Source organism: Salminus brasiliensis, chromosome 6, assembly GCF_030463535.1.
Source record: "Salminus brasiliensis chromosome 6, fSalBra1.hap2, whole genome shotgun sequence".
In the NCBI taxonomy this organism is placed as follows: domain Eukaryota; kingdom Metazoa; phylum Chordata; class Actinopteri; order Characiformes; family Bryconidae; genus Salminus; species Salminus brasiliensis.
Window position 1 is genome coordinate 10,815,682 of NC_132883.1, and position 13,679 is coordinate 10,829,360.

Sequence of the window (13,679 nt, forward strand, 5' to 3'; positions counted from 1 at the left end):
TAACAGGAAATGCACATTTGCCTACTAGTATTTCCCAGATTTACATTTCTTTTTTTCTTTTTGCAAATGCGGCCTCCTCATCACACCTCCCATGCTGACACATTTGATGTGGCCGAAGGTGAAAGACCGTAGTCAAATGTTGCCAGTTCAAACCTGTAAATAGGCACAAGGTGTCAGCACTTTTTGTATGTGTGCAGGAATTGCTTTGCCTATGCACACATGAAAGACACACTTATAGACAAATAAGGTCATTTTGTTTACATCACAAAGGCAGCCTCTAAATCAGGCAACTGGGTGATATTTTATCTCTCTCTGGTGATGCAAGAGTTGAAGATGTGGTACAGTGTAAACAAAGACATTAGGGGTTCCAAAACGATTTAATGAAGCTCCTGTCTGTTGATCCAAGTCTTAGAATTTGAGTGACCAGCACATTCCTGGATTTATTTTTTCTTTTTGCTTAAACTTGTTCTAATATCCACCTTGACTCTTACACCTAAGGATCCCCTTAAACCCAGATCTGATATTAATCAGATTTGATTTAGACCTATGAATAAGTACCTCACACTTATATTTAACTGATGTAGTTATAAATTAAAACCAAAGGTGTGATTTTGCTGCTGATTTTAAATAGTAGTAGTATCACTCTGCTCCATACCAAACTACATTATGGCAAAACAATATACCATACCATACTGGTGCAGAGTACCAGCCCCAAATGTTTTTAGGTTTGAGCAGTGGGAAATATATATAGAAAAATGCAATGTAAATTTGGTGCTAGCTTATTAAAATAATAATTTAAATCCTTGGAAGTCTTAAAAGTAAGAATATTTACATATTTGATTGACCTATTTGACAAATTACAGAATTGCAACAAAATTGAACTTTCACTTACTGCAATAAATAGCCTAATGTGTGTCAGGTGTAGGCCTGCACACTTAATGCAGTGTCATTTACACCTGTACGTCCATCCATCTTCTTACTCTTCTTCCTGGTCAGGGTCACAGTGGGTCCAAAACCCATCCGAAATCATTGGGCACAAGGGTGGAATACCCCCCGAGTGACAGTGCTTCAACATTTACAGGTAATTTACACTTGTACAGTGAAATTGTCTTTGCATGTCCCAGCCTAGAAAGCCTTGGTCAGGGTGCAGGGTAAGATAGGCTACAGTTCTTCACCTCTCTGCTTAGAAGTGCCAGCTTAGAAGACCTCGGTATCACACCCACAACCCTGTGATCAATAACCTAGCGCTTTGCCACAACACCACCACTGCCCATAATAATTCCTGAATGTAGCCATTTAAAGATTGTCACCCCTGTCAACTCTTACAGTTCTATGCAGTTTACAGAACAATGCAAGCGCAGCAATGGTAGCAACAATATTCAGACTTGTGGTTCTAGGACCTATCATGTGATTTATAGTCTTTGGCCACAGTGCACCATGCAACCAGAACAAGGTCACAAATTTCAAAGTGTGAAAAAAACATTGCCACTCTATCTGGTTAAATCCGGCCCAGATGTGTTAGTCACATTAGAGGTGCTGCAATATGTCCCCTTATGTCAGCGTGGTGAACTACGTGAGCACTGTTGTTGTGGAAGTTTACAGGTCAACTGTGTTTACATTGCGACCATGCGCAAGCACACGCGCGTGCATCTGCATAAGCACGTCAGCAAAAAGAGGAAGGAAGCGCCGGCCGCGAAAGAGAAAGACAGAGAACGCAGGGGGAAGCACCCGAGCGGGGCAGGCAGCCAATCAGAGGCCTAGACTCCCTGACACGTGATGAAGGCCAAGCCGAAGGTGTGACGGGGAGAGTACAGGAAACAGACGCGTGTCACCATGGAGACCGACCTCAAAAATACTGAGATGTGGTTGAAGGATACCCTCAAAGCACTCGCCATTCAAATCAAGATGTACTAACCTCACTCAGTTTCCATTTGTTTATGTTGCCATATCTGTGTCAGATTCGGCTCAGGACGTTTCTTGCTGCAGGACGGGTCATTGCAGCCATGAGTGCCACAGCAATACTGCAATATGGTTTGAATGGGCAAAAGCAAGTTCACTGTGGTTGGATTCATGCCTTTATGCGACTAGATTTGACCTTTCACCTTATTTAGGCCAGACATTTATGTGTCTGGTTTCGTGTTGACTGAGGAGAATACGGGTGAAAGGTGAGCGTGCCTTTACTACTCAGCAGACTTTGGCAAAGTCCAGCACCGCACGGCTGGATGGCAGCTGGCTTTAGGAGACTTTAGAAGGACTTCTCAACACCAGGCCCAGAAACAAAGCACAAAGAAAATCAGCAGTTGTAAAATTACCACTGTGCCCCTAAAGAACCCTTTGTTGGGGGGAGGGGGTCTCAAGCCAGGAAAACTTATTTCTGAACTCCATTAAGTGGACTTTGGCGTACACAGAGTTGGAGGTCACTTGTGTGGGGGTTGCTTGAGTTTAACAGTTCAGGAGTTAATTGAACACTCCTGATTTTACTATGACTATGAAGGTTCCGGCCCAAAGAAAGACACTCATACTACAAAACACCCTGAAGCTGGCCTACAAACTCAACTCAAGAGTGGAACCTGAAATGTAGGGTTTTTTCTTTTTATAGCTGAGCTAGAGAGTTTTTTTCTAGCTTGAGAAAAAAACGTGCAAAACATTTTCAAAGGTGATTGATCATTTTGTCCATGATTAAAGTTGATCTAGGCCCAGGAGATGTTTAATGAGGACTTTAACTCATTGCAGGCCAGAGGCAGAGGTGCAGATTTGGTCTAATTGTTGGGGGATTGGAGGTGATTCAGTGGTTAATGCATAAAACTAGGTGAATTACAAAAATGACAATTTAGCATTTTTGAACAATGAACAATATGATGCATAAAACATCTAAATCAAATAAAATAGGTGGGCTAGGCATGTTCTCCCAGCACCCCTACCCCAATTTGAACCAGTGCCTAAGGCTAAAGTTACTGCAGTAAGAAATAGAAGCCTGGAGTCATTGTTGGCTCCTGCCTTCTGCAGTGGTTAAAATTCTTCAGGGTTTGTTTCTAGTCTTAAAAATAAAGGAGCTATAAAGAGTTTTTGAGCTTTGAGGCATGCCTTAGAAGAACAATTTTTGGTTTCATAAAGAACCATTTTTGTAAAAGAGATGTGAGTGTGTGTGTGTGTGTGTGTGTGTGTGTGTGTGAAGAACCTTTTAAAGAAGTGGATATAAAGGTTCTTTACCTATTTAAAGGTTCTTCACACTCACATCTCTTTTACAGAAACAGTTCTTCTATGCTATCCCTCAAAGAAATGTGAGTAGCTCTTTTGCTGAGGGAGTGAGGCTGCATGGCTAGCAGTGTGTCTTCTCTGAGGCAGCATCAAGTTGTGTTTGTGTACATGCTGAGATAGCACTGCCTTGTGTTACAGCAGATTTCGTTTTCCAGGACTTTCCGCAATCATCGCTTCCCAGGAAATCTTCCAGAAGAAAAGTCCAGGAGAGGGAGGGGGGGAGGCAGGAGGGTGAAGAGTGGAGAAGGAGACTGGAATAGAAATAGGGAAAGAAGAGTGAAAGCATGGCTGACCAGAAATGTCTGGAACAGTTCCCTGAGAGCGAGAGAAAGAGAAAGAGACCCATTCAGAAACATCATATATTAACAACATATTACAGTGGACCTTTACACTTTTTAGATTTTTGGAATTCATCAACCATAGATTGGAATAAATGTCAATATCATGCGGAGAGAGAGAGAGTGAGTAAGGAAGAGAGGAAATGCAATATGCAATTACATGTCAAATATATTAGATCATATTCTAGGGTTTAGAAAATAGAAATAATATATTGTAATGTAATCAAGTTGTATGTGGCCCACAATTAAGATCTTACATACATAAAATAGATCTTGAAACCTTTTGAAAAAGTCAACTATTTAATAAAATAAGGTCATCATTTACATTCAAAAATGTAATATATGAACTATATATATATATATATATGTATATATATATATATATGTGTGTGTGTAAATTTTAATATATTTACAACACATGTTATATTGGTGAGAGAAGGAGAAATAAAGAGAGACTTAGAAAGGACAAAAAATGAATTTAGGTGAGTCACGATCACCCCATGCCTCAAACCACAGTCTGAACACACAGTCTCTCACTCACTCTTCTCCTGACAGCCTCCTTTGGCCTCGTGGACTTTTGGAAACTCCAGATTAATGAATAACCCCAAAGGGATTGTGGGAGGAGACTGCCTGATTCCCATAAGGTGAACTGGAGCTCGATCACAGACCAGGTGACACATACGCACACACACATTCCTATCAGCCCATATCTGACCAAAGTAAAAGGCTAACACACTTTGCCCTGCTGCAGTGTTTATCAAAGCTTCGATAATTTTGTCTTCAGCTTTTAAAGGAAGGCTCTTTTTTGGGCTTTTATTCAGCTATTTTCCAGTTGAAAACTTTACAGCAGCCCAGCCATTTAAAAGGCCAATATCCTACAATTGTCTTGTATTTTGTTTTATATAAAGGGCAACTTTTGTGTGGATTCATTTGCCAAATCTAGGTGTAATTAATTTTCACTTGACCAGTCTGCAACCTCTGTCCCTTTAGAATTACACAAGCTGTTTTTTGGATGCTTATAAGACCAATTGTTGGAAATTAGCTCTGTTCGGATTGGCTGCCCTGTGCTGTGCTTTATTCAAAAGGCTATCCAGACTGCAGCAATCCTCATAAATTCAAAGTAGAGCAAAACTGTGGTATGCTGAATAGGATGATGTATGTAAATATGTTGTTTTCTTGTGACACCACAACAACAATTAATTCAAAATGGCTGCTTTTGAAGCTCAGTTTCCATACGTGGACAGTAGGGACTGGGTAGTAAATGGTTGGTTTTTAAACTAACTGTTATTTAGAGATCAGACTCTAATATTAGACAAATGAAAGGAGATTTTCCCTTTAACACTGGTAGTTGTTAATTGTTAGGCTGTCTGTTTACAGACAATCTGGCCTGTTGTAAAGAATGGCAATAGCCGAGGCTAATGAGAAATTGTTTTGTTAGATTCCAAACATTTAGAGCACATTATTACATGTCGGTCAGATTGGCTGTAGTGTTTTCCGTTTCAATAAATAGGTTTTTGAAAACATTCTGCACAGCTTGTCCACTCTAGCTAAAGTTTAACAAAAGAACTGACCAGTGGACGGAGCCTTGATTATACTATGTTGGCAGCTTATCCATGTTTGGATCTACACTGGCTTCCCAAAACTGTGCAATCCCTCATAATGCTGACAAAAAACATGAATGCATTTGTACAGCTCTACATTTGTTGCCATTGCGGTAATATGGCTCACAGGATAAATCGAGAGACGTAGCCTAGTAAACCTTTGGCACAGGAGCATATCAGAGCATTGATGTTATTGATTTCATTTGACTGTCTATGTGTGTCTTGGGAGACAGATACAGGGGTTGTACTTGGCTAGAACTGGACACAGAGTCCAAGGGTTAAAGTGATGAGTAATATTGCAGGAAACGGAGCGGCCTACGGTCAAACATCAACAACTTCCAGTCTGCTACAGGTTAGTAAGTAATGTAGTGCATTTTCCTGCAAACATCTTACAAGTTGTTTTGTAAGAACAATGTTCAGACAGTGTGAGGAGTTTCTAAAGTTTATCAAGCTGTTGGAGTGTGTCTGAGCAGGTCAGATGAGCCTTCCTCATTCGCACTAACCCCAACATTTGAATGTGACAAATGTGTGTGCTATGCCTTTAAGATTTCCGGTGCTGGATCCCAACCCCGAGTCTGTTCAGGCCTGTCTGCTTACGTCAGAGCACCGCGTGTTTTAGGGAGTGCCCTGAGTCATACACACACACACGAAACCAACATTCCTAAACAGCATGAACCTCCTACTAACCCCATTAAACACTCGACTTGAGCACATACACACGCTCTGATAGAATTCGGCTCGTATTTCACCCTTACCTAAAGTACATACATGCACTCATGCACACTCATACGCTTTACCGCTTCCCTGACTATGCAGGCAGAGTAAAGCTGCAGTGCTTTTTGCTCTGGACAAGTGGCCATTCTTTCACATTTGCACTCACTCAGACGCCGTCCATTCATTCAGTTCGCTTTAAGGTTTCCTGCTGATTCATGCCTTTTCTTAGAAGAAACTCAAACTGAAACTCTGTGGCCATAATTACATGACTAAAGCTCTCTAACTACTTGTCATTACCTGATTCTGTAAACTGAAATCAACACAATACGGTAAAAAAGAAAATCACAGCCACTGTTTTGCACACCATAAGTACAGTGTTGTCTTTAAAATGAGGAAGCACTATAACCCCTTAATGTCTACATGTGAAGCTCTGAAACTGCCCTAGTACAAATCAGAAGAAATGTGTAGATGTTTAGATGTAGCCTTCTGTTCCTTTGGCCATGTGGGGCTGATTTTACCAGAAAGCACTAGAAAATCCAAATGTGATTGTGAACACAGTATGAAAATAACTTGTACATTAAAACAGGGTACCGTAAAATGTTCATCCAGGTCATAACCGCACAAAACAGGATCATTGTAGTCCAGTGTTTTCTCTTGGTGACCTGCTGCACCGCACGTATGCAAGTATTGCTTGACGCAACGCACTTCATCTAGCTCATGATGATCAGCAATCATTTGATGAGCAGGGTTGGATGTGTTGCGTAAAAGCACACTGTAACTGTGCCGTAGGATGGCAGGAGCTGTATTTAAAAGCACAGCTTTAGATAGCAGGGCATAGTCCTAGTCCTAGTCCTGGCCCTGCTTTGTTTTTATTTTATTATTAGTGTTTCCCCTCTGCTCCTGGCACTCCTGATGTAACTAGAATGGAGTAATCAACAAGTCCTTCCTGAAGTACACTGGGTGTGTTAGACCAGCGAAAACACGAGAACGTGCAGGACTAGGACTGAGAACCACTGCTCTACACCAACCAGAACAAGCATTTGTCCACATTATGACCAGTTTAGCTGGACATGAAGGGGTTAGGAGTTGGAAGGCAGAGGGGAGGGATGCTGCTAGAAGTAAATAAGAAAGATAAAAGGCTAGATGAGAGTAAATCCAACATCTTCTGGAACAGCACAGGGTAAGTCGTAGGCTGATGATCCAAACAGGATGAACCAGTTATGGTCAGAAAAGGGAGGGAGGGAGGGAGGGAGGGAGAGCAAGAAAGAGATGGGCCCTGGAAAAAAAAAGTCACACACTGAGTTTTCTTGATACAAATCAACACAGTTTCTGCCAAAAGCAAGCAGAGAGAAAGACAAGTACTCGTTTAATGCTTTATATTCATGTGGAAATGAAGTAAAACCAAATCACCACAACTGCATCCCTCTTTTTAAACAGAGTAGCTGCAGTACTGTGCCATATAAACAGGTCGATGAGTGTTTAGCATTAGAACAGATACATTAAAAGCACATTCATTACTATAGCATGTCCACCGATCAGCCCTAACAATAACTCCATCACTCTCATATTGAGTAGGACCCTCTTGTGTCGCCACAGCATGGCCTCCACAAGACCTCTGAAGGCATCCTATGGTATGTGATCTGATCAAGACATTAGTAGAAGATTCTTAAAGTCCTAAAAGTTGTGAGATGGGGCTTCTGTCACCGAACACCGGTTGTCCTTTCTTGGAGCACTTTCGGTAGCTACTGACACCTGCATACTGGGAACAGCCCACAAGACCTGCCTACCTGATGTTTTGGAGATGTTCTCACCCAGTTGTCTAGCCATCACAATCTGGCCCTTGTCAAACTGGCTCAGATACTTTTGCGTGCCCATTTTCCCAGCTTTTAACAATACATCACCATGAAGAACTAACTGTTCACTTGCTGCCTAATATATCCACCCCTCGGCAATCAATGTTTGTTTGTTTTTGTTTTTTTTACCTCACATGTGCTTACTGTTATGGCTGACCGGTGTATAGTATGGTAGCATGTGGTCATTCATTTAAGAGCTGCTGGCGGACACGAACCAACCCATACACATGCCTGAGTTCACAGATTCATTCTGAATTCACAGATGCATTTCTGTTTATTTGCATTTATTATAATGCTACACTCTTAAAAATGAAGGTGCTACAAAGGGTTCTCTAATCGAGGTCATTGTAGAACTATATTTGGTTCCACAAAGAACCATTTTTGTAAAGGAGATGTGTGTGTGTGTAATGAACTTTGTTTAAATGTTTAAATAAGCTGTTGAAATTGTTCTTCATGCTCACTTCTCTTCTATGGCATCGCTCAAAGAGACCCTATGTAGCCTCAATATTTTGAATAGTGTAAATAGTGTTAAACATGCTGAGATAAATAGCTGTAAATAATTTCTACATTGTACATATTGATGAGACATTAAAAAATAATAAATGAATTTCCTCTATATACCTTTTTTTTATACAACTGAAAAACAGTGAGACCATTTCAGTTGTAGACCAGCCTCCTTCTAGACTGACAACAGCCGGTTTTGATGCTCTCTTTAAATCCTACGCAGTCCGGACTCATACAACCCTTCGGTCAGTCAGCTGTCAAATTCAAACCAGGCCAATACACAGGGAAACACGTTATAAAGGCATCTCATGAGGTCTGTGTTTTGAAGGAGAAAAATGAGAAAATGTTCCAGTAAAAAACGGGCTGAGTAATGCTACAGGAAATGTGATGGCTAAGTGCCAGACGTGCTCTGAAATTCCTCAGCACACACACACACACACACACACAATTGAACTAGTGCTGCACATTTCATTTAACAGTGCCAGTTGGAGGGATCCTGGGAAAACACAGAGCTGTGTTACACACCACCAGTCACAAGAACTGTCCCAAAAAAAAAACAACAAAAAAAACAACAACCCACCAAAAAGGTTTCACTGAGGTCAGTCGCTTATGGACTTAGGTCCATCATAAGATATTATTTGATCATGCAGAAATGAGTATAACCGCCACAGATTAAATGTTGATGTGCGGTGAAGAAAAAGGCCTAAATTGTATGGAGACTAGAAGGCCCACAGTGAAGCAGATAGGTTTCTTATGAACGTTCGCTAAAAGTGAGCTTCAAAAAGATTCATATCCAAGTGTGGATGGAAGTGTTCTGGTTGGGTGGAATTTGACAGAAAGCGGTTAATAGGTCCTTTTACATGCCCACATGTTCACTCACTGAAGAGCAAGTATTGTAAACCACGCACCTACATTCACTTTACAGTCTTGTCTGAATGATTAGTGTGGGCGAGCAAACAAAACCCACCGAGTTATCTCAGCAGAGTGCCTTGAATGTAATATAACGAATAAACAGAAAAATGCTGAGCTGAGCTAATCAGTGAGTCCAGAGAGTATACTTTGTACTTGTGCTCCACAGACCTAAATACTTTTCACCAAACAGGTCTCATTCCTGCCTGCTGATGCAGCGCTTATCTCTCTCTTATCTCTGGCCCATTCCACAACTGTCCAGCAGGAGAAGCTAACAGCAGTCTGTTTTTTTCTTATCCACATCTTCCCCCTGGTGGCAGCTGAAGGAAGCTGTAGACAAAGCTGAAACAAGAGGTTGAGGTCTGCTTGAGGACCCATACGGGCGATGGGACGAGCCCCATTTGTGAGTCCAGCTTTCTTTAATGTGTTTTGTATTTCTAACTACACCACCTGCCTAACTGAGTTAGGTCCTCCTTGTGCTGCCACAGCAGATCTGACAATTCAAGGCTTGGCCCCCACAAGACCTCTGAAAGTGTCCTGTGTCACCAAGCCACAAAGTCACCAGTGGTTTCATTGAATGAAACCTTGTAGGTTGTGAGGTGGGGCCTCCAAGGGTCTCATCAATGAGCCTTGGGTGCCCACGACTATCACTGATTCACTGATTGTCCTTTCATAGACCACTTTTAGTACAAACTGACTAAAAGTGAAAACCTTGAAAACCCTCAAGTTAAGGTGCACGTATTTGTCACTGGATAGTGTTCACTGTACAGCGAAATGTGTCCTATCTGACCCATCTGTGGTAGTGAACACACACACCCAGAGCGGTGGGCAACTCCAGTGCCCGGGGAGCAGAGAGGGTAAAGGGCCTTGCTCAAGGCCCAACAGTGGCAGCTTGCCAAGCCCGGGAATCGACCCCACAACCCTGTTATCGATATCCCGGCGCTCTAACCGCTAAGCAACTACTGCCCCATGTCCCCAAGTCCTGTCTGATGTCTGACCCAGTCATCTGACCATCTCAACCTGGCTCAGAGCCTTATGTTCGTCCATTTTTCCTGCTCTTAACACATCATGGTGCTAATGTTATGGCTAATCAGTGTGAAGTCATTCAGTCATACTGCATGGGGAATAGAGGCTCATTGGTTAAGAGTGCTGGGTTATTGATTAAAAGGTTGTGTGTCCCGGAGTAAGGCCTTTAGCCCTTTCTGCACCAGGGGCACGGCTGACCCCATACTCTGACCCTGGCTTTCTAAGCTAGGCTATACGAAGAGAGGACTTTCGTTGTACTGTACAGGTATATACACATGACATTAAAGGCACATTACATTAGAATCATTTATGTTTACAGTTAGTTAGTTGGCTTTTATTAGATATTTATCATTCATTATTAACTATTATACCCCCAAGCATTATAGTCAGTAATAAACACTACTATCCGTATTTAAGACCATAGCTATTATTTTCAACCTTTTTTTATATTGTTCTGAATATCATCACTGCTTCTCATTGTTGTTCCTTTTAGTATTTTATGCAACTTATTTTCCTTCAAGCTTTACTTTTGTTTTCTTAGAATAACCATGGCGGCAGGTACACCAAAGCCAAGCTGCTCCCACAACACTACAGTTCCACTTCCCGTCTCGCCGGCAGATGGTTTGAAAAAAATGAAAGTTGTGAAGTAAATGGAGAAATACTTCTTGTGAAATATGTCAAAACAAACTGTCAACTGCGTCGTGATTAAACGTATTACGAGGCAGATACACGCACTTTAAAATTCCTTTCTTCCGTGGGAAGTCACAGCATCTTCTGCAAAGCTTAGATTCTGAATTCGTCACACTTTCAGGTTAAAGACTAGCAGTTTAACCCGTCTTCCTTTAAACTGTATTTTTCTGTATGTAGTTGTGAAGTTCAGGACTTCTTCTAGTTGAAGATGTGTCCTACGTGAATGCGTGGGGCTCATTCAGTGGTTTCTGCACTAGGTGTTCATGTGATGCTGGAATAACCAGTCTACTAAAAACAAAACCAAAAGGAGTCGTTCCTAAGACATATGATTTTATTACCACAGCATTTGTTTGGCTTTCAGTCTGAACATAAAAATCTCCAACAGGTATCAGATCCAACCAGAACAAAAGCAGTAGTTCTTTTTACAAAACAAAAACAGGACAAAAAAAGAGGGATAATGAACATAGAAAAATAAATGAAAAAGGTGTGTGTGTGGGGGGGGGGGGGGGGGGGGAGGGCAGGAATTGTTCCACATGAAAGCTAAAGTTTTTTTTTGTTGTTTTTTCAGGATTCCAGCGACCTGTTACAAAAAGTAGTGGGGGTGAGCGTCCATAGAAAGGACGATACATTCTAGAGGCCCAGCTATTGGGCCGGGCACAGGGATTGGGTGCTGTATAAGTCACTACGGCAAACTAGATGCTAGCGCACAGTCAGTCCAAACCCAGTCTCTTCAAATCAACCATAAACCACAGTCAGAGCCTGATGGCAAATTTCATTTCTGAACCCAGCAGAGAGTCCACATACAATCACAAGTCGTCGTTTTGGACTGGTCACGGAGATAGCAGCTTTCACAGAGGCCAAACGCACTTTTAAACAATACAAACCCACTGAAACAACAACGGCGGCAAATGACCAAGTGTGTCATTTTGTCTCAGCAATTCTCAAAGGTCAAAGCCTGCTTTAATCCACTCAAAGTTACCACTGTAACTTCAGGGACCCTTTCCATGATTTTGACTGACTTGAAGGAAACCTGTGTTAGAACGCTGGTAATAATAATAATAAAGAAATAATAAATAATAGTAGTAAGAGACAGTCTAACCCAGCCCAAATGCCGCTAAATCCTACCACCACCACATTTGAAATTATGTCTCTTTCTCTGTGCTGGTGTTTATTGTTTTTTTTTTTTTTTTGGTAAGTTTGACCCTTACTGCACCCTGTCCAACAGACTAAAAGCTGTGGTCCTGAATTGTTGAAGTGAGCCATCATTTTCTGTCCAGTAGTTGCTTTGTCATTAGCCTAGGAGTGGCAGGAGGGGGAATGGGTCACACTTTAAAAATGAAGAAATGTTGCTCATCAGTCTCCACAAGACAAAAACTCCCACCCCAACCAAAACCAGCACTGGTCACACAGGTGCCCCTGAAACTAAAGGGACTACAATTGCAGTAGTTCCATTTTTTTTTTCCAGGTTAACAACAGTAGCTTTTTTATTTTTAGACTGAGGACACAAAAGATGACTAAAAACAAGCCTGTATGTACCAGGACCCATTTAAAAAAAAAAAAAAAAAGCAGGCTTTTGACAAAGCAACCAGACATGTCAGCTGCCGTTACAGACTCCAAGCTTTAGAGGTCATTTTTGTTGCCCTTTTTCTTACTCACACCCCCAAGAACAGCCATTTGTAAAGAAATTAGGAAAATGCATTTTTCTATTGCTAACAGAAGAACAGGAGGAGAAGACAAAGGCGAAATACAAGGCCTACAACCTATTCCTCAGAGCTATTACCAGAAGGTACCCAAAAAAAAAAAAAAAGATACTGCACTGAAGAAATGCTGCCACCTGGTGGCTGGACGCCAGGTCAAACTCTAAGCTGCTTGAACATCACCTCCAGAATGCTATGCCTGTAAGTGTGGGAAGGGGGTTTGGAACTGAGCCAACAAGTGTCCTCTTGGGTCCACCTGGCATCGTTGTGCGTACATGCGGCCTGACAAGGTTAAGCAGACGTAACCTTGAAATAACGTCTGAGTAAGGATCAGGATGGTACTGACGGAACCGTCCGTCCCCCTCCCCTACGTTACGCAAAAAAGTGGGTTCTGAGCCAGAGAAAACAGTTTTTGATGAACTGAATGAAAGCCTAAAGAGAAAAACTAGGTCAGTGTCCCTGAATACGTTGATCAAATGTTTGCGAGCTTGATGGGGAATGCAAACGGAACAGAGAGGAAACTAAAGGAGAATGAGGGGGGAAACAACACCATAAGAGGAGCACATTCCAAGAGTCCATGTCAGAGCTGAAGCAAAAAAAAAAAAAAGCCAGGTGTACGTGACCCGTCCACCGAGGCCTTACCTTTGTATTTATCATTTTTGTTTTTTGAAAAAGGAAAAAAAAAAAAGGCTAAGTGCAAATGTGACCTTTGGAAGCGGGCAGAAGGAGATAGGGCTAGGGCACTATCCCAATCTCTATCACAATCCCAACACACACACACACAAACATGCATGCGCATACACACATTTACTTCCTCACATACCGCTTTACAAACTCGCTCACTAAGTTTTCAAAATCTCCATACAATGAGACCGATATTAAATGGAAAAGGGTGAATTGGTTTGGGGGTGGGGGGGCTATTACTACAAAAACAGGATTTTATCAAAAACGGCCTCTCACTACAACAGCAGGTGAGAATAGAGCTTCAGGATACGTCACTGACCATCCTCAACCACACACGCACACACACACACAGACTTCTGGGCTCTTCTGAAGAGCAAGGGTAGCTGGAAAAAAAAGCCCCCCCCC

The 13,679-nt window shown here is 41.8% G+C and overlaps 1 long non-coding RNA gene across 1 annotated transcript in view; it reads left to right on the forward strand.

Annotated features, from left to right (window-relative positions):
- Positions 1-10,896, forward strand: part of LOC140556799 (uncharacterized) — a 31,225-nt gene extending 20,329 nt beyond the window's left edge. Inside the window, exons 3-5 of the long non-coding RNA XR_011979763.1 lie at positions 4,152-4,267; positions 9,498-9,580; positions 10,745-10,896. This is a non-coding gene — a long non-coding RNA (uncharacterized lncRNA). The remainder of the gene's footprint in view (positions 1-4,151; positions 4,268-9,497; positions 9,581-10,744) is intronic.
- Positions 10,897-13,679: the final 2,783 nt, after the last annotated feature.